This window comes from Ursus americanus, chromosome 3, assembly GCF_024610735.1.
Source record: "Ursus americanus isolate L20-20 chromosome 3, mUrsAme1.1.p, whole genome shotgun sequence".
In the NCBI taxonomy this organism is placed as follows: domain Eukaryota; kingdom Metazoa; phylum Chordata; class Mammalia; order Carnivora; family Ursidae; genus Ursus; species Ursus americanus.
The window spans coordinates 76722569-76743745 of NC_142129.1; positions in this window are offsets into that span (position 1 = coordinate 76722569).

Consider the following 21177-nt stretch of genomic DNA (forward strand, 5'->3'; position numbering starts at 1 on the left):
TAATGACATCACTGTGTAAGAGTATAATGAACAATGAATGGAATGTGGGCTTTTGAACATGGAGAGCAATATTTAGAGCAGCATATTTGCTCTGCATGGGTGGTAGTTATTTGGAAACATTCATGGTAATGTCTGGGTCATTAACCAGGTCAACCAGACTGCTACTTAGAAGCCATGTCTACAAAAATAACTCAGTCTAACTATTTTCCTCCTGGCTGTTCAAAAAGTAATAGTGTGCCCTACACTCACACCTAAAGCTGAAGCCTGTCAGTTCAGTAATTGTGCAAAGGAGAGCAAAAATTCTCAAAACTACTTTTGTTTCAGGGTAATGATAATCTGATCTCCAAAACATGGATTGGATTGATTTTTTTTTTAGTAATATATTTCACATTAGATTAAATTGATATGAAGTTGCTTCAACCCCCTAGAAATAAAAAGGAATTTTTTTTTCTGGTTCAGGAAAAATTTATGTCACAGGATTCTTAGTCTCATTGATTTTCATAGAGAGATGAATGGAAGAAAATTTCACTTGATAGAAAATCATGTAGATTTCACTTTAATTTTAAAGAAAATTGTTCATCTCAGATTTGTCAATTTTTTTATTTTAAATATGTGTTAATTTTTTAAAATTACATAATACATCTGTTTCATTAAAATGTATGGATTTCACTTTTTTGTGGGCCAAGATCCAGAACAAGAATTATATTTTCAATATCACCTCATAAATTTATAAACTGGAACATGTTATATTACCCAGATGCTCTCCTTTTCAGAATGTAGAAATCCACTAACAATACACTTATTTAAATATTGATGATGTAGCCTTTCTCAAAGTATATTAAGGGTAATTGACTAATGGCATGCACAGTTTTGAGTCTAAGAAAATTAAGACCCTTTTAGAATGTGTTTTTGGAAAAAAAATCTAAATATAATTGGGGAAAACTACTCATTCTCCCAAATGAACTTTAAATATCAGTGGTCAAAATTTGAAATACTTATATGCAAAATTAAGAAAATAATATCATCTCTGCCATGGAAATATAATGTAGATCAATGAAGTGTTAATTATATACATAGTTATTTTTTCCCATCAATTACTAGATTATTTATATAATACATACATTTTATATTTAAAACATATATGCTCATATACATATGCATTTTTTATAAATATAGCTTTTTCTAAGAGTAAAGAATGATATTTTAGTGAAATAAATATTAATATTTTAAGAAAAAGGTTATCTTTTAAAAGTGTGGTAAATTCATGCCAGATCACCTTGTAGAAGTATCAGCAATTTAAAATATCTTGAACGGTGTATGATAGTACCCATTTCTCTGTACTCTTTTCCAATCAGAATAATATAAATTTTAAAATCGTTGCTAATCTGATAGGTAAAAAAATACCCCCGTTTCATCAGTTTACACCTATTTCGTTACTAGTGCCACTGTCATCTTTCATCTATTTGTATTTTTTTTTCTTTTCCTTTTGTGGTATTTTTCTTTTGCTGTACATTAAATGGCATACATGTAATGCCTAGCATCCACTATGCCTTTAGGGTAGACCAAGGATACAATAAGAAATAGAACACAGAGTGTGCAACTGTAGGGTAACAAGAATTCCTTCATATAGTAGTAGGTAGAACTCAGGGTGCTTTTATGTCTCCTTTACCAGAATAATGGTATATTTTTGGTAATGGACCTGAAACTCAATCATTCCGGCAGGTTGCCACACAGGTATCAGTATGTATAAAACTTCAGGCATTCTTCTGTAAGTCACTAGGGAGGCATGAAGGACCTGTTTCATCCTTTGACAGTTTTTATCCTAGTTCTGTTAGCAATCTAAGTGGAGAAAATTTCAACTAAGCTGTCATTCTCTTTCATATTCATACTCAGACCACTTTTTGTGTTTTATGTTACAGTATATCATTAGTTTTTGTTGTAGTGTTCCATGATTCATTGTTTGTGTAGAACACCCAGTGCTCCATGCAATACGTGCCCTCCTTAATACCCATCACCAGGTTAACCCATCCCCCTACCTCCCTCCCCTCTGACACCCTCAGTTTGTTCTCAGAGTCCATAGTCTCTCATGGTTTGTCTCCCTCTCTGATTTCCCCCATCATTTTTCCTTTCCTTCTCCTAATGTCCTCCATGCTATTCCTTATGTTCCACGTGTAAGTGAAACCATATGATAACTGTCTTTCTCTGCTTGACTTATTTCACTTAGCATAATCCCCTCCAGTTCCATCCTCGTCGATGCAAATGGTGGGTATTCATCCTATCTGATAGCTGAGTAATACTCCATTGTATATATGGACCACATCTTCTTTATCCATTCATCTGTTGAAGGGCATCTCGGCTCCTTCCACAGTTTGGGTATTGTGAACATTGCTGCTATGAACATTGGGGTGCATGTGCCCCTTCTTTTCACTACATCTGTATCTTTGGGGTAAATACCTAGTAGTTCAATTGCTGCAGACCACTTCTTTGTATCCTGGACTTGCCCTGACTGGAATAGGACTGTGGGAATAGGACCCTTTTATTTCTTTTCTTTTTTCTTTTCTTTTCTTTTCTTTTCTTTTCTTTTCTTTTCTTTTCTTTTCTTTTCCTTTCCTTTCCTTTCTTTTCCTTTCTTTTCTTTTCTTTTCTTTTCTTTTCTTTTCTTTTCTTTCTTTCTTTCTTTCAATTTATTTATTATTTTAGAGAGAAAGAGCGCATGCAAGTGGGGGAGAGGTGGGGGGAGAGAGAATCTCAAGCTGACTCTGTGCTGAGCACGGAGCCCTATGTAGGACTAGATCTCAGGACCCTGACATCATGACCTGAACCGAAATCAAGAGTCAGATGCCCAACTGACTGAGCCACCCAGGCACCCTCAGGACTCTTATTTTCTATGAGAAATAATCTCTCCTGCCTTCTTCAGTCCTCTTCACTTGGATGAAGGGATACCACATAAAGGATTCATATGGCTGAGCATGACCAATGACAGAATTCATCTCTGACTTCATGATTGGTCCAAAATGAGCACATAGCTTACATCAGAGCAAATTCAGGCTTATTTTAGATTTTGTTGAGGGAGCCCTTTTCTTCTTTGGCAGGTGGCTGAGAAAGTAGGATAAATCCCAAAACTGCCAGCAGTCTCCTTGCCATCATGGGAAAAAGGCTTGTCTGAAATGCAGCCAGCATGCTGGAAAACAGAACAGAGAAGTGGACAAAGAGTTCGGATGCCATAGCTTAAACAGTTCAGTCCAGCTATGCGTAAGTTTTCCACATTAATGAACAAATACATCCCATTTCTATTTAAGCTGGTTTGTGTTGGGTTTTTGATATCGATATTGAAAGATTCATGACTACTACAATAGTTCGTGTTCTCTGTCTCTTTTTTCTTTGGAGTATACATTTTTTTTCATAAAAATTATCTTTATTATTTTAAATTCTCTATTTTTAATTGTGTTTATGAGAGTTTTTTTCATAGAGTTTTGATGATTTTGTATTTTTCATATTTTTATGAAGTTCAGTTGAACTTTTACAGTTTCTTCCTCAGGTAACATGTTTATAAAATCATACTATACCTATTCATTTCACCCATTAAGAAAAAAAGATCCCACTTACAACATATACTAAATTCCCATTTTATTAGCTTCTTTTTATTGGTGTTTCATTGCTTTCTCTGTCTTTGAAGATATTACCATATTCATTTTGATTATTTTGGTTTTTGACACATTTTAATGTCATGATTTTTTATCCCTGCACAATTTTCCTTGCTGTTATTGCATTTTTATTGCTGGGGTAGAATTTTAGAATCATTTTATTGTGCTCCCTAAAGTAATATGTGGATTTTGATTATAGTTATAGTCAATATGTAAATTTATTGATGGTAATTCCTACTTTTACAGTGTTAAACTTTGCCGTTTAAAAGTATAGCCTATCTCATATGATTCATTATTTGCATATAACACCCAGTGCACTGTGCAATATGTGCCCTCCTTAATACACATCACCAGGCTATCCCAGTCCCCCATCCCCCTCCCCTCTGAAGCCCTCAGTTTGTTTCCCAGAGTCCACAGTCTCTCATGGTTCCTTCCCCCTTCTGTTTACCCCCCCTTCATTCTTACCTCCATCCTGCAAACTTTATTTCATACTCTTTAGCTGTAATTCTAGTACTAAAACCATATGATTAATGGTCTCCAATTCACTGAACCAAAAAATACAGTTGATTCAGTGAATTGAAGCTGGAAATCTTCCAATATCCATTGGAAAATAGAAGAGTCAGAACTCCACAATAGCCTTTGGTGGCCTGTGGAAGAATCATTGAACCATCAGTATTGGGTAATTATTTATGAAAACTAGAATTTGAATTCCTTCCTGAGAGTCAAGACAAACACACAATATCATTTTTTACCCTACAAATTTCCTAAACTTGTTTTAAAAGTCAAGCAACTAGCCTTCTATATTATATTTATTTCTAATTGTTGTATAGATCAGATATGTTAATTTTAAAATATTTTTTCCTAATCAAATAATGACCTTCAGAAATCACAAGCATGTTTCAATGAAATAAATTTCATTAATTTATCACCTGTCAGTCAGCATTTCTTGTTATTCATTATAACTTGTCAAGGCATTTCTTATTGTTTGAAGATGTTTCTTGAACCAGTACCGTTATTTCAAAGATTACAGAAGCCACTATGATGGCAGAGAGATGCTCCACATATATCCCTTTTCAAAGAAAGACTTCCTGTCAGAGCTGCAGGAAGGGCTGTCAGTGGACCACATTCGGCTGACAGCTCCTTCAGGACTGCCTCAGCTGCAGTAGACCACTTTGCCCAAGATTATGCTCTTTCCACGGCTGCCTCCATTCTGTGACAGATTGATCTGGGGACATCAGTCAGCCTAGCTGTAGGGGTATAAGAAACTTGCAATCTTGACCTAACTTGGAACAATCCTTAGGTGTTGTTGCAGAGCTCCTTGTGGGATCAGCCAAGGCACATTGGTAGATGCACAACCTCTCGCTCTGTCCAGTTCACCTGTTCTGATCTCCCTTCTTCCCTTTCAAAGTTATTGATCCCAACGAAACTTCCTAGTAAGCCTTCTCTGGGCTAAACTTCATTTCAGAGTCTGCTATAGATAACCCAACCTGAGGCAGTCTTTGAATATCCTTTTATTACTTTGTTGTCATAGCATATAAAGTAGGAAGAAAAAAAAACGAATTTCAACTCTCTAGAATTTGACATTCATACAGTAAAAATTCTAGTCAAATTTCAATATTAAACCATTTTTTATGAGAATGAGAGAAAGAAACAATCTTAAAGTACTATGGTAGAACAAATATTTTTAACCATGTCTATCAATTACCTTGATTATATTTTTCATATATATTATATATTTCATTTAATTACTAAACATTACTTATTCTTGTATAGTGATTGTATTTTGTGATTAAGTCTGTCATTAACATGCGATCCTTGAATGGTTCTGTGGGCAAATACTTCTCGGTAATATTGGCCAAATCTCCCAAATCTGTGCCATTGTTCACAACAGTATATATATGGTCAAGTGATTGCATCTGGGGAGAGGAATGAGGTGGGTGAGTTGGAAAGAGGACAGGGAAGAACTAGTTTTGTCCCGATGTTGTTATAAATCCTTTAGCACTACTGACTTTCAAAAATCATTGTGTGAAATATTTGGATAAAAATAGATTTTTTTTAATGTCCTAGGCATTGGTGTGAATACTCACCTCATCTAGTTCTTCCAAGAAACCATGATTTAAGTCATTTACTTAAGGTTGCATATATTTGGCAAAATAAAACTAAGCTTTGAACCCAAGCAGTCTGATTCCAAAGGGCCCACCACAGGAATCACTGCATAGTACACTTAACCCCACCTTTAAACTAAATAATTGATACAGAGAATAATTGTTAATGGAAATTCAGGCATGACATGTGTTGGGAAAGATAGCAGTATCCATTAAGGATTTGACCTGTCTTTTAAAGTAGTAATATCGGGGCGCCTGGGTGGCCCGGTCAGGTAAGCGTCTGCCTTTGGCTCAGGACATGATCTCTGGGTCCTGGGATGGAGCACCACATGGAGCTCCCTGCTCAACAGGGAGTCTGCTTTTCCCTTTCCCTCTGCCTCTCCCCCTTCTCATGCACACGCGCACACATGCTCTTTCTCTCTCTCTGTATCTCTCTGTCTCAAATAAAATCTTAAAAAATAAAGTACTAATATGAATTTGAAATAAGGAGGGATGTCGGGGGGCATAGTGAAAACTGTGTGTGTGTGTGTGTGTGTGTGTGTGTGTGTGAATTGTATGTCTCCAGACAGCAGGAAAAGAATGAACAAGGCTATAGAGATGAAATATAAACATTCTTCCCTAAATTATTATTTATTTTAACATGAATAATTAATTTAAATTAATTCTTCCCTAAATTATTATTTATTTTAACATGAATAATTAATTTAAAACATATAATTCTCCCTGGAAAATTCAGGAACAAAAACAGTATCAGTATTAATATATCACAAACTTTATATAACCAAGTTGATATATAAACATTCTTCCCTAAATTATTATTTATTTTAACATGAATAATTAATTTAAAACATATAATTCTCCCTGGAAAATTCAGGAACAAAAACAGTATCAGTATTAATATATCACAAACTTTATATAACCAAGTTGACACCAAAAGCAAAATTTACGGGGCACCTGGGTGGCTCAGTCAGTTAAGTGTCTACCTTTGTCTCAGGTCATGATCTTGGGGTCCTGGGATCTAACCCCACATTGGGCTCCATGCTCTCTCTCTCATTATCTCTTTCTCTCTCTTTCTCTCTCAAATAAATAAATACATCTTTTAAAAAATATAAAGGTTGATGTAAGTACACACACCTATATTTAAATATTCATTGGAAGGACATCTGTTCCCTCCTATAATCATTGCTAATCATACCCACCAAGGAAAAGAAGAGGCAGTAGTCAGTATCTGTTCTTTGATGCACATATTCATTCTGCCTTTTTCAAAGGGGGAAAAAAGTAAAAACATCCTGCACAAAACAATTCTTTGTGGATGGAATGTGTCAAGTCAGATGCCAAGAAGTATCTTTGGCATATTCATGAATTATTGACCTGACTTTTTGCTTTTGCTCTCCTTAGTCAACAAAAAATTTTGAATATCACTCCCACATGTTTTCAACTTTGTGTGATCACAACACATAACCTGTGTTTTTTCCCCCAATGAGTCTCCATTGCTTAGCAAAAACAGCTATCACAAGTCAGTGCTTAGTAAATATTTACTGAATTGATTCATAAGTGATCATTTGATGTAACACTGAGAAATTTTTCCACGTCTATTTCCCATTACATATTTGCTGAAAGACCCTATTGGGGAATGTTGCTAATGTACTACTTTAGAGATGGTTAGTGACAGTTTAAATGACACACAGCAAAGAAAAATTGCAATTGTAATTATATTAAGTCTTCTTACTGAACAACCTCTGGTATATAGAAATTTCTCCTGAAGCCTTTAAGTGTTTGTTATTTCTATAAATGACCACAATATTGAATGTACCTTTAGCATTTCAGTGGACTCCCAAACTAAATATATGATAAAGTGTATTTTTTGTTCAGTTGAATATGAGTATGAACATAAACTTACTGTTTTAGAAATGTTCAAATTAATGTAGAGACTATAAATGTGCTACTCTACTTTGTTTTCTTTCAACTTCCATAAAAACATTTTCATTTATTCTTTTTTATAGTGATTGGCAGGATTCTTCAGGAATTTGCCAGCCAAAATTAATGGATTTTTTTTTTCAAATTAATCAGTGGCTTCTATTAATATGCCATTTTCCACAAAATGTATGAAAGGGTTTCAATGCCAAGAATGCAAAGATAAAATAATATACTGTATGGTAAAAATGCCAGTTGAATATAAATGTATGGAGGATGTCAAATTGATTTAAAAAAAACAGAGCTTTTTGTTTATAAAATTATGAGGTACAAGTCAACTTTGAAGAAAAATATTGCTGAATATTTTTTATTTGCCAGTGTTGCCTGATAAAAATCTCATTATAGAAGGTCAGATTTTCACCTTCCATGATTTCCATTTGGTTTCTAAAATAGTCGATCTGGAAATATCGGCGAGCACTTACTTCCAATTTTGCATTTTTGGGAATGTAACTAAAAATTGGCCCAAAAATATATTCATTTTTGTACTGCTACAAAATTAAGTCATTTTAAATTACTTTCAAATTTTATAATTTAGGCATACATATTTTCATGCCTTAGGAATATTATACATATGGTATATATAGTAATGTATTCAAATATTATATACATTTATTTTTCCAAACCTGTTTAATTCTATTAATTTTATATTTTCATTATCTATCTATCTATCTATATATATATATATATTTTTTTTTTTGAGAGAGAGAGTGAGTGTGTGTGCATGAGTGGGGGTACGGGAAGGGGCAGAGGAAGAGAGAGAAACTTTTTTTTTTTAGATTTATTTATTTCAGAGGGAGAGAGATAGAGTGAGCGAGAGTGAGCCCTGAGCATGAGCTGGGGGAGGGGCAGAAGGAGAGGGTCAGAAGCAGACTCCCCCGCTGAACACAGAGTCCAGTTTGGAGCTTGATCTTGTGACCCTGAGATCATGACCTGAGTCGAAATCAAGAGTTGGTCACTTAACTGAGCCACCCAGGCACCCTCATTACCTATAAAATATTAACTATTGTTTCTCACTTATGAGTATTGGTATTATAACCACAATATTTTCTGTAAATTATTTAATAACACATTTGAAAAATATGATCAAACATTTATAAACTGAGGAGAAATGAAGTCTATTAATTTAATAATTCCACATCACATTACTTTCAGGATTTAGAAGTTTATTCATCTAGAAACAAACATAGTATTTCTAAGAAATACATTACCCCTAGAACATGGAAGACGGCATATAGGAAAAACAGTGAGTTTTGAAAGCAGCTAAGGAATGTCAGTTAATTTCCTATCTCTTAACTGTCATTCTTTTATCAAGAAAATGGGGGATAATGATAAAATTTACCAGAGCGGGCTGTTATTAAGGTTAAACCACCTAACACATGCACCTGGGCATTTTAGTCCTTCAGAATTGTTGGTTTATTTGCTTTTCAGTTTTTCCCCTGATTTTAACCACAAGGGCTTGGTAATACATTGATGGTTAAGAGTGTAATCTCAGCATTAGAATATTTGGATGTAAACATAGCTCTGTCATTTAACAAATATTCTAACTGGGGAGAGATAGTCTTTTCTTCCTTTATCTGTAAATTGGGGATGGTATTATCAATATTTACTTCATGGGTTTTCCTGAGAGTTAAAGAAGTTAATACATGGAGTAATGCCTGGTCCATACTAAAAAGTCCAAATTTTTAGATATTCTTAATACCTATAAATGGAGGTTGTAATTTTTCATTAACGTTTACCAATGTTAGTGTTTTTCCATACCTGTAGTAGGTTGATGAGGGTCCCCTCAAAATTCATGTCTACTCAGAACCTCAGAATGCAATCTTATTTGGAAATAGGGTCTTTGCTGATGTAATTAAGGTAAGGATCAAGGTGAGGAAAGGATCAAGAATGATTTAGATTTGGGTACAGCCTAAATCCAATGAAAGTGTCCTTGTAAGAGACAGAAAAGGACACACAGAAACACAGAGAAGATGATGCGAACTCAGGTACTGGAGTGACACAGCTACAAGTCACCAGAAGCTAGCAGAGAGGCATGGGATGGCTTCCTCACATCAGTGATATGGAGTTAGAGGTGTACGAGTGTGAGAAAATCAAGTCTTTGGCACCTCTGCGTCCTGAGAATAAACTATCTACAAACAGGAGACTCGCTAGCATAAAGAATCATCTTCAAAGAAGGAATCATCTCCCTTGAAATATTTAGGTCTTCATTTATGGAGCATTATAGATATTGTGGCTGACTTCATTGAGTCAAGATGACTACTCTTGTATATAGGAGATTAACTCTCCTAATCTGGAAATAATACCTACTGGGAGAGGTTTGCATGAATTTAATCTAAGACTTATGATTTTTTCACAGTAATGTAAATAAGTGGACATTTTAACAAGACATTTTTTCAAAGCACACGTGATAAGCATCAAATAAGAAATTAACCAATATACTGCCTCTGTACAGTATTATTTTGTGTTCGAGACTAACACATCAAAGGTAATTTTATATGTTCCTTAGAGGGTAGAAAGATCTTTGTTTAAATTAACATCCAGGGAAAGTCTGAGCATCCCATTTACAAATTAAACTCTAAAAGTGATTTTGGACACAAAAGCTGAATAATATGCACTCTATTTTACCTTAAGTATTTTGCTACTTGAAAGTTGAGGAATTCACAAATGCTTTTACAGTTACATTTTTTTAATGTTTTTTTATTACATTATGTTAGTCACCATACAGTACATCCCTGGTTTCTGATGTAAGGTTCGATGATTCATTATTTGCGTATAACACTGGGTGTTATATGTGCAATATGTGCCCTCCTTACTACCCATCACCAGCCTATCCCATTCCCCCACCCCCCTCACCTCTGAAGCCCTCAGTTTGTTTCTCAGAGTCCATAGTCTCCCATGCTTCACTCCCCCTTCTGATTACCCCCCTTTCTTTATCCCTTTTTTCCCCTACCGATCATCCTAGTTCTTATGTTTCATAGATGAGAGAAATCATATAATTGTCTCTCTCTGCTTGACTTATTTCACTTAGCATTATCTCCTCCAGTGCCATCCATGTTGCAGCAAATGTTGAGAACTCGTTCCTTCTGATAGCTGAGTAATATTCCATTGTATATATGGACCACATCTTCTTAATCCAGTCATCTGTTGAAGGGCATCTCGGTTCCTTCCACGATTTAGCTATTGTGGACAATGCTGCTATGAACATTGGGGTGCATATGGCCCTTCTCTTCACTACGTCTGTATCTTTGGGGTAAATACCCAGTATTGCAATGGCTGGGTCATAGGGTAGCTCAATTTGTAACTTTTTAAGGGACCTCCACACTGTTTTCCAGAGTGGTTGCACCAACCTGCATTCCCACCAACAATGTAGGAGGGATCCCCTTTCTCCACATCCTCTCCAGCAATTGCTGTTTCTTGCCTTGTTGATTTTTGCCATTCTAACTGGCGTAAGGTGGTATCTTAGTGTGCTTTTGATTTGAATTTCCCTGATGGCTGATGATTTTGAACATTTTTTCATGTGTCTGTTAGCCATTTGTATGTCCTCATTGGAAAAGTGTCTGTTCATATCTTCTGCCCATTTTATGATTTGTTTATTTGTTTCTCGCGTATTGAGTTTGAGAAGTTCTTTGTAGATCTTGGATACCAGTCTTTTATCTGTAGCATCATTTGCAAATATCTTCTCACATTCCGTGGGCTGCCTCTTAGTTTTTTTGATTGTTTCCTTGACTGTGCAGAAGCTTTTTATTTTGTTGAAGTCCCACATGTTCATTTTATCTTTTGTTTCTCTTGCCTTTGGAGATGTGTCATGAAAAAGGTTGCTTTGGCCGATGTCGTAGAGGTTGTTGCCTGTGTTGTCCTCCAGGATTTTGATGGATTCCTGTCTCACATCTAGGTCTTTCATCCATTTGGAGTTTATCTTTGTGTATGGTGTGAGAGAGTGGTCAAGTTTCATTCTTTTGCATGTAGCTGTCCAATTTTCCCAGCACGATTTATTGAAGAGACTGTCTTTTTTCCACTAGATGTTTTTTCCTGCTTTATCAAATATTAGTTGCCCAAAGAGCCGAGGGTCCATTTCTGGGTTCTCTATTCTGTTCCATTGGTCTATGTGTCTGTTTTTGTGCCAGTACCATGCTGTCTTTGTGATCACAGCTTTGTAGTACAGCTCAAAATCCGGCATTGTGATGCCCCTAGCTTTGTTTTTCCTTTTCAACAGTTCCTTGGCGATTCGGGGCCTTTTCTGGTTCCATACAAATTTAAGGACTATTTGTTGCAGTCCTTTGAAAAATGTCATCGGTATTTTGATCGGGATAGCATTGAAAGTGTAGATTGCTCTGGGTAGCATGGACATTTTAACTATGTTAATTCTTCCGATCCATGAGCATGGAATATTTTTCCATCTTTTTGTGTCTTCCTCAATGTCTTTCAAGAGTGATTTATAGTTTCTAGAATATAGGTCCTTTACGTCTCTGGTAAACTTAATTCTCAGGTAACGTATGGTTTTTGGTGCTATTGTAAATGGAATGGATTTCCTAATTTCTCTTTCTTCAATCTCATTATTCGTGTATAGAAAAGCAACTGATTTCTGAGCATTGATTTTGTATCCCGCCACATTACTGAATTGCTCTATAACTTCTAATAGTTTGGGAGTGGATTCCTTTGGGTTTTCCATATAGAGTATCATGTCATCTGTGAAGAGAGACATTTTGACTTCTTCTTTGCCAATTTGGATACCTTTTTGTTGCCTGATTGCTGTTGCAAGGACTTCTAGTACTACGTTGAATAATAGTGGCGAGAGTGGGCATCCTTGTCGTGTTCCTGATCTTAAGGGAAAGGCTTCCAGCTTTTCCCTGTTGACAATAATATTTGCTGTAGGCTTTTCATTGATGGCTTTTATGAGCTTGAGAAATGAACCCTCTATTCCTACACTCTGAAGGGTTTTAATCAGAAAAGGATGCTGTATTTTGTCAAATGCTTTTTCTGCATCTATTGAGAGAATCCTATGATTTCTGAATTTTTGTTTCTGAATAAAATCTAAGACACTGATAGATTTGCGAATGTTGTACCACCCCTGCATCCCAGGGATGAATCCCACTTGGTCATGATGGATAATCCTTTTAATGTACTGTTGGATTCTATTTGCCAGGATCTTGTTGAGGATTTTGGCGTCCATATTCATTAGGGAAATAGGTCTGTAATTCTCCTTTTTGATGGGGTCTTTGCCTGGTTTTGGGATCAAGGTAATGTTGGCCTCATAGAATGAGTTTGGTAGCTTTCCTTCCATTTCTATTTTTTGAAATAGCTTTAGGAGAATAGGTATTATTTCTTCTTTGAATGTTTGGTAGAATTCCCCAGGAAAACCATCTGGGCCTGGAGTTTTATTTTTTGGAAGGTTGTTTATCACTGACTCAATCTGTTCATAATTAAATGGCCTGTTTAAAAAATCAGTTTCTTCCTGTTTCAGTCTTGGTAGTTTATGGGTTTCCAGGAAGGCCTCCATCTCTTCCAGATTGCTTAATTTATTGGCATATAGATGTTGATAAAAGTTTCTAATAATCCTTCCAATTTCATTGTTGTTGGTTGTGACCTCTCCTTTTTCATTCATAATTTTATTAATTTGGGTCCTTTCTCTATTCTTTTGGATAAGTCTTCCCAGAGGTCTGTCAATGTTATTAATTCTCTCAAAGAACCAGCTTCTAGCTCTGTTGATCTGCTCTACTACACTCCTGGTTTCTAATTCGTTGATTTCTGCTCTAATTTTGGTCAGCTGCTTCCTCGTGCATGGATTAGGCCTGTCCCTCTGTTGCTGTTCCAGCTTCTTGAGGTGAGAATATAAAAACTGCATTTTAGATTTTTCTATTCTTTTGAGTGAGGCTTGGATGGCTATGTATTTCCCCCTTAGGACTGCCTTTGCAGTATCCCATAGGTTTTGGACCGTTGTGTTTTCATTCTCGTTGGTCTCCGTAAATTGTTTAATTTGATTTTTGATTTCCTGGTTTGTCGAGTCATTCCTGAGCAGGATGGTTCTTAGTCTCCAAGTGTTTGAGTTTCTTCCAAATTTTTCCTTGTGGTTTAGTTCCACTTTCAAAGCGTTGTGGTCTAAGAATATTCAGGGAATAATTTCAGTATTTTGGTATCAGTTGAGACCTATTTTGTGTCCCAGAGCGTGGTCTATTCTTGAGAATGTTCCATGGGCATTAGAATAGAATGAGTATTCTTTGGTTCTGGAGTGTAGTGTTCTATATATATCTATGAGTCCAACTCGTCAAGTATGACATTCAAAGCCTTTGATTCTTTGCTTAGTTTTTGCCAGGGTGTTCTGTCTATTTCTGATAGTGGGGTGTTGAGGTCCCCTACTATTAATGTATTTTTATCTATATGTCTCTTTATTCTGGTTAAGAGTTGGCTTGTGTATCTTGCTGCTCCCCTGTTGGGGGCATATATATTTATAATCGTCATATCCACTTGTTGGATACATCCTTTAAGAATAATATAGTGCCCTTCTGTGTCTCTAACTATAGTCTTTAGTTTAAAATCCAATCTATCTGATATGAGAATTGCTACCCTAGCTTTCTTTCGAGGTCCATTTGCATGAAAGATGGTACTCCCTCCCTTTACTTTCAGTCTGAATGTATCTTTGGGTTAAAAATGGGTCTCTTGTAGACAGCCAATGGATGGGTCATGTCTTTTTATCCAATCTACAACCCTGTGGTGTTTATGGGAGCATTTAAGCCATTCACATTGAGACTGAATACTGAGAGATATGATTTTAATGATGCCATATTGCCGGTAAAGTCTTTTTTTGTATCAGTTGTGACTTTCTGTTCTGTATCACTCTTGGGGCCTTTTTACCTTTATAGAACCCCCCTTAATATCTCCTGTAGGGCTGGTTTCATGGTTACGAAATTGGTTAATGACTGGCATTTCTGGAAGGTCTTTATTTCTCTATCAATTCTGAATGACAGCCTTGCTGGATAAAGGATCCTTGGCTGCATGTTTTTCTCTGAAAGAACTTTAAAAATGCCCCCCCCAACCCTTTCTCTCATTCCAGGTCTGTGTAGACAGGTCTGACATAATTCTGATACCTTTGCCTTGGTACATGAGAAATTTCTGTGCCCTGGCCGCTTTCAATATTGTATCCTTGGATATAATATTTGCGAAATGCACTATGATGTGACGTGGCGTAGGTTTGTTGTGGTTGAGCTTGGGAGGGGTCCTCTCTGCCTCTTGGCACAAATGTTTGTTTCCCTCACTAGATTAGGGAAGTTTTCAGCTATGATTTATTCAAATATCTCTTCTAGACCTCTGTTTTTCTCCACCCCCTCGGGGATGCCGATGATTCTGACTCTGACATTGGATCGTTTCATTGAGTCAGTAATCTCCCGTAACCTACATTCGTGGGCATGGATTTTTTTTAAGTCCAGCTTCTATTTTCGCTTTTTCTTCTACTAACCTATCCTCCAATTCACTAATACGCTGTTCTGTCTCATTTACCTTGGCCGTCAGAGCCTCTAGTTTTGACTGCATTTGGCTCATAGAATTTATAATTTCTGCCAGATTCGCTCTCATTTCCGCCCTTAGAGATTCTATATTCTCATTAACATTTTCGTTAATACCTTTTTCAAGTCTACACATCATCTTTTTTTTTTTTTAAAGATTTTATTTATTTATTTGACAGAGATAGAGACAGCCAGCGAGAGAGGGAACACAAGCATGGGGAGTGGGAGAGGAAGAAGCAGGCTCATAACGGAAGAGCCTGATGTGGGGCTCGATCCCATAATGCTGGGATCACGCCCTGAGCCGAAGGCAGATGCTTAACCGCTGTGCCACCCAGGCGCCCCCAAGTCTACACATCATCTTGACCATTGTTACTCTGAACTCCATTTCTGATAATTTGGTTACATCCATATCCATCACTTCTGTGGCAGAGGCCACAGACTCATTGTCTTTTCTTTGCTGGGGGGGACTTCTCCTTCTCGTCATTCTGATGAGGAGAGGTTGTGGGGTTGTCCAGAGCCCAAATTATTGACCAGGACCCAAGCAATATGCACTTGTTTTATAGGGATCTTAGGGATGTGGGCTTCTTGATTTTTTCAGCCTGCCTTCTGGGGGAGGGGCCTGCCGTGCCAATACTCAGGCAACCCTGTTTGGGTAAGGTCTCCGTATCTCCTCAATACTCAGCGCTGGAGATGTTCATTTGTAGAGATCTAGGTGTATCTTTCTGCGTCTCAGGCTGATTCTGTTCAGGCTGGTCTGGTACCTATCCAACTCGACTCAGGAGACCAGCTGAAAAAGGGGTCCCCTACTCCTCCGCCATCTTAACCCCTCCCCTACAGTTACATTTTTAACACTCATAATCTAAATACTACATCAGACTTTGCAAAGAAAAAAACGTCTGAACTCTGTCCTAAAGTAGGCGGAATTAATTGCCTACAGTTCTGAATGGTTAGTACATTTAATGGGAAATTAGTGTTGTTGAATTGGGGCATGTTAAAGTTATATCAATTAGTTTTTAGCCAATTATATCTTGGCTGGGGAAAGAAATTCAAAAATCATTCAATGACAGCTGTATCTTAACAATAGGGATTTGGATTTATTTTAGCGTACATTTGATATCTTTGTTTATGTTATATTTGATCATAGATTACATTTGGTAGCTTATTTGACAAACCAACAAATTGCTTACATTCTGCAATATTCTTCAATAACAATATGAATACAAAATACTTCAAATTATAGCACTAATAACTATCATCAATAACTGGCATGAGACTCTTAATCATTACCACTCTATTTCAGAACATTCAGTCCTAAATATAGGTGATTAGCAGTGACATAAACTATGTGAGAAATTGTCTGTTGGTAATTAAACAAAACAAAGTGTGTCATAAATAAGTCTTAACATATAAAATATATCCTATCAAAACTTTAAAGTAAATGAAAAATAGTTTAAATAGTGATCTCTTTATCTAATTCTAAATTGAATTGTTTGCATGCATGAGCCATCACAATGTAGAAAGTTCCAATTACACAAATAAACTAGAAATCATGGGTCACTTACCAAAGGAGCAAAACCCAGTTAGTGGTCCTATTGAACACCTAGGGGTATAAGATATAAGTTGTCTTGGATGATTCTAGTGACATACACACAGATAGACTTTGTGAAAGAAATATAAAACTTCATCAGAAAGCTATTACATTGTCCTTGCAAGAGTGAAAAACCATAATTCTAAGACACTACTTTGAATATCATAACATTAATAAATTGTGAATCCAGGCTAATGAATTCACCAAAGGGCTGGAGTTTGTACCTGATCTGTTTGACATTAATTTGTATCAGAAGACTCTAAGAACATTCTTTAACTTATGAGTCCGTATGTTGAGCTTAACTACAGTATCTCATTGAACTGGAAGTGGAATTTTGCTGTAACAATTACAAATAATTAAACTGATCCACAGTTCAAGATTAATAAATTATCTAAAAGACAATATGTATATTAATGTCTGTTTCTGAAACAGTTGTATCTAATGAGTTTAATTTGAATGTGTACATAAATTTTCCACAATCTAATACTTAATACATATTTTAGTATGATATAGCAAGGAAAATAATGCGTGCACATTATCCGAGAGGTACATTTCTTTGTATTAAATATAGTAACTTAATATTTCCCTAAGTTAGTTGCTTTATCTTTTTTAAACTTTAGCACATTTTAATCTACTGTTCTGAAAATTAGGTAAAATCCTTAAAATTGAATGATATTTATGTGATCTTTCCAAGCAACATACTGTAGAGGAATGGAAACTAATGGTATCTAATAGTCTTCTTGAGTGAATTAATGTCCTCAAAGATTTCAGGTAGGTGCTCTATTGTGGTTACAATATGGCATGTGAAATCTCAAAGTGAACACAAGATGTTGAAACACTCACATGATGGCTGGATACTTAGCAAGCAGGCAAATAATAGAGCAATATTCCCACTTACATGATAGAACACCTGGCTTAGTGTGGCGCCTGGGTGGTGCAGTCGTTAAGTGTCTGCCTTCTGCTCGGGGCGTGATCCCAGCGTTCTGGGATCGAGCCCCACATCAGGCTCCTCCGCTAGGAGCCTGCTTCTTCCTCTCCCACTCCCCCTCCTTGTGTTCCCTCTCTTGCTGGCTGTCTCTGTCAAATAAATAAATAAACTCTTAAAAAAAAAAAAAAAAAGAACACCTGGCTTAGAGATGTGTCAGCACACCTGAGGTCAGTCATCTGACCCAACACAGCTCAGGGCTTTAGTTTCTGCCTCCACCTGCAGGGTTACTCTCAGGAAAGAGTCTAGTCCTTCATATTTCCTAGATCTAGTGTCCTTTCTCCTTTTCCTCACCTTACCTCATGACATTTCTGATTTCTGTCTCTACTTTTTTAGGCTGTGGAGACTTAAGAGTTCATTCTGATTCTGTTCTATAATGATGAGATTGAATGGTTCATTAGAAAAACTATGTTAGACCCTTTCCTTAACAACAACCAAAAAGAACGGTTTGCCCCCCAGCCCCGAAGATTAAGAATACCAGTCATTAATAAGAAGATGGTCAGCCTCTCTTCTCTGGAGAAGACAGACTCTATTCCTTTCTAGTGATTTATTTGCTGTCACCCTTACTTACCATTGCAGTCCTCCTCCATCACAAGTATAGACAAAAATCCTTCCTACTCTAGTAGGAAAAAAAAAATGTGTGTGCCTACATGCATGTATCTACATGATATTTTGATTTCTCCCGGGACCTCTCTATTATCTAAATCCCTGCTTCCCTACACAAAGCTCCTTATCTCTGTGAAACCGAATTGAAACACTTCACCCAATCTCTTGCCAACTCCTAACACCATTGCTTCTTTATCCCTCAGCCTCAGTCATCTGGAAAAATTCCAGTTTCTTATTAATCCAGATGTAGGCTTTTTGACCTACTAAATGTTTTGAGAAAATGCTACACACGTGGAGTGATTGTGTAGAAGTCCATGGACTCCAACACAAACTGGGTCCTTGACTTTGTCCAGAAAGGCAACCTGAGTTGCGTCATCTTCCACTGCCCATGGTAACTATTTCAAACTTTCATAGTTTTCCTAAAGTCATGCCTTCTTAGGGCTTCCCTTACTGTCTCTTGTCAGTTGATTTCAACTACCACCTCAGAGAGTAAAAGAGGCTCTCTGTTGCTCACTTCACTCCCATCCCGCTGGCCTCTTTTGTTTTCCACCCCTTGAAACTGAATCTGCTCAGATGTTTTTTCCTCAGTAGGAGTAAACTTGTACTACGTTCCCTAAAACTGCAAGCTCTCCCCATCTTCGGTTTTCAATCTCTCTTCCTTAACTGTATTTCTCCTAGTACTCCATCACCTTATAACATACTATATAATTTACTAATTATGATATATTTATTATTCTTTTCTGTCTTCCCCACATGAGTGTGTCACAAAGACTGGAATTTTTTTGTTTGCTTTTGCACCAAGTATTCTAAAACTACAATGTAATAAACATTCAAAAGTATTTGTGAAGTAGATAGTTTTAAAGTCCCATATAGAAATAAAGTACTTCTAAGAAACTTCGCTTTTAAAGAGGAAGCTATAAAAAGGAAATCATAAATTTCAAAAAACTTATTAAAAAATGACCAAGAAAAGACTATATCCCAACTGTGGAACATAACTAAATAGATACTCAGAGTAAAATTTACAATTTTATAAAATTATGGCAGAAAACAGAAAATTCACAATAAACAAATCCTCTTAGGTATTCAATCAACAAGCTAATCTAAGTAATTTTATAGGTGAGTTTTACCAAACACTTAATGGAAAGATAATCTCTAACATATTATGACATTATTAAAACTAGAAAGATAAAAGGAAGTTGATTCAACACATTTTATAAATCTAGTTTAATTCTGATTCCAACACTATTAAAAAAGAGTTTTTAAAAAGATTTTAAAATTTTCATTTGTGAATATAAGTATGAAAATCCTAAATAATACATTTAGTAACTGAAAACAATGCATTATTTCCAAGTGGGGGTTTTCCCATAGTAAAAATATTTTTAACATTTTTTTTAAAGTTTTGATGTAATCACATTAATAGACTAAGTGAGGGGAAAAGAATAGTTGATAAACTTTTAACACCCATTTATGTTTAAAAACATGCCAAGAGGATGGGAATATAAGGCAACTGCCTTAACTTCTAGAAAACATGACATTAAATAAAGAAACTTTAGAGTCATTCTCATTATATGGAGGAACTCAACAACTATGTTAATACTTAGTATGATATTAGAATTTCTTGTTTATATTACAAGACGAGAACAGTAGGTTTATGGATTAGTAGGGGGAAATAATACTGTCATTATTGTTGTATATTTACAGTCACAGAAATACCTTCCTATAAATAATTCACAAGTATATCCAAAAGTGATGACCAATACCAGAACAACTTAGAAAAATTTGTTATTTCTATTTTAGCAACAACATACGTGAGATTGTAGTAATAGCAAAGATACATTCACAATGGCAATGTGGAATTTTTAGGTGTTTGGGAATCACCCTATTAGTACAGAAAATTATACCTTACACATTAAAGAATGGCAAACTTTTTAGAAAGGTGATAATAACAAGTGCTAGCAAGAACTTATGGAGGACACTTGGAAGTATTTAGCAAAATTATGTGATCCAGGGCTCCAACGCTTTCAGTATATATGCCTCTGTGAGTTATAGACTAGGTTATCCTCTGCTAATAAACACTCTCAAAATCTGAGTTTCTTAAACTAACATGGATTTATTCTTATATCACATGTCCATTATGGATCTTGGAGAGTTTTCTCAGTTTTGTCCTCACATCTGTAATGCAGACTGACAGGGAAATACCATCTGTAATATTGCTGGTCAGTGTAGATGGGAAGAGTGTTTTGGGGGGAGGATTACATTAACATTTCAGTGGTTGGACCAGAATGGACAGATGTCACCTCTGTCACATTTGCCCCACACTATCATTTGCCCAAAAGGCAGAGAGCCAGAAATACTTCATGAGCAGTATTAATAGTAACCACTGTTTGCTGTTCAGGTCATTTGGCAGCAAACTGCACTCAGTCCAGAAATTTCATAGGGTTATGGGCACCAAGCTCAGAGTGTAGGATCTCAGGGTGCTATGTAGTAGTCTCTACATCAGGTCCAGATGTGTCTCTTCCTGATTCAGAGACGTAAAAGACCATGCCTCTCCCTCACCACCAGTGTACCTTTGGGGAACAGGGACAGCAGTACCAAGTACTCTGCTTCACAAAAATGGAGGAATGAAACAGACATTGAACTCATTAGTCCACTGCAATTCTGAAATATATATGGTGAACACATTAAGAGCGAACGTGCTCTTCTTAAAACGATGGGAAAATTCTCACATGTTTTCATATGGGCACGTTACAGTAAGTTGATGATGGCATTTGTGGTTAAA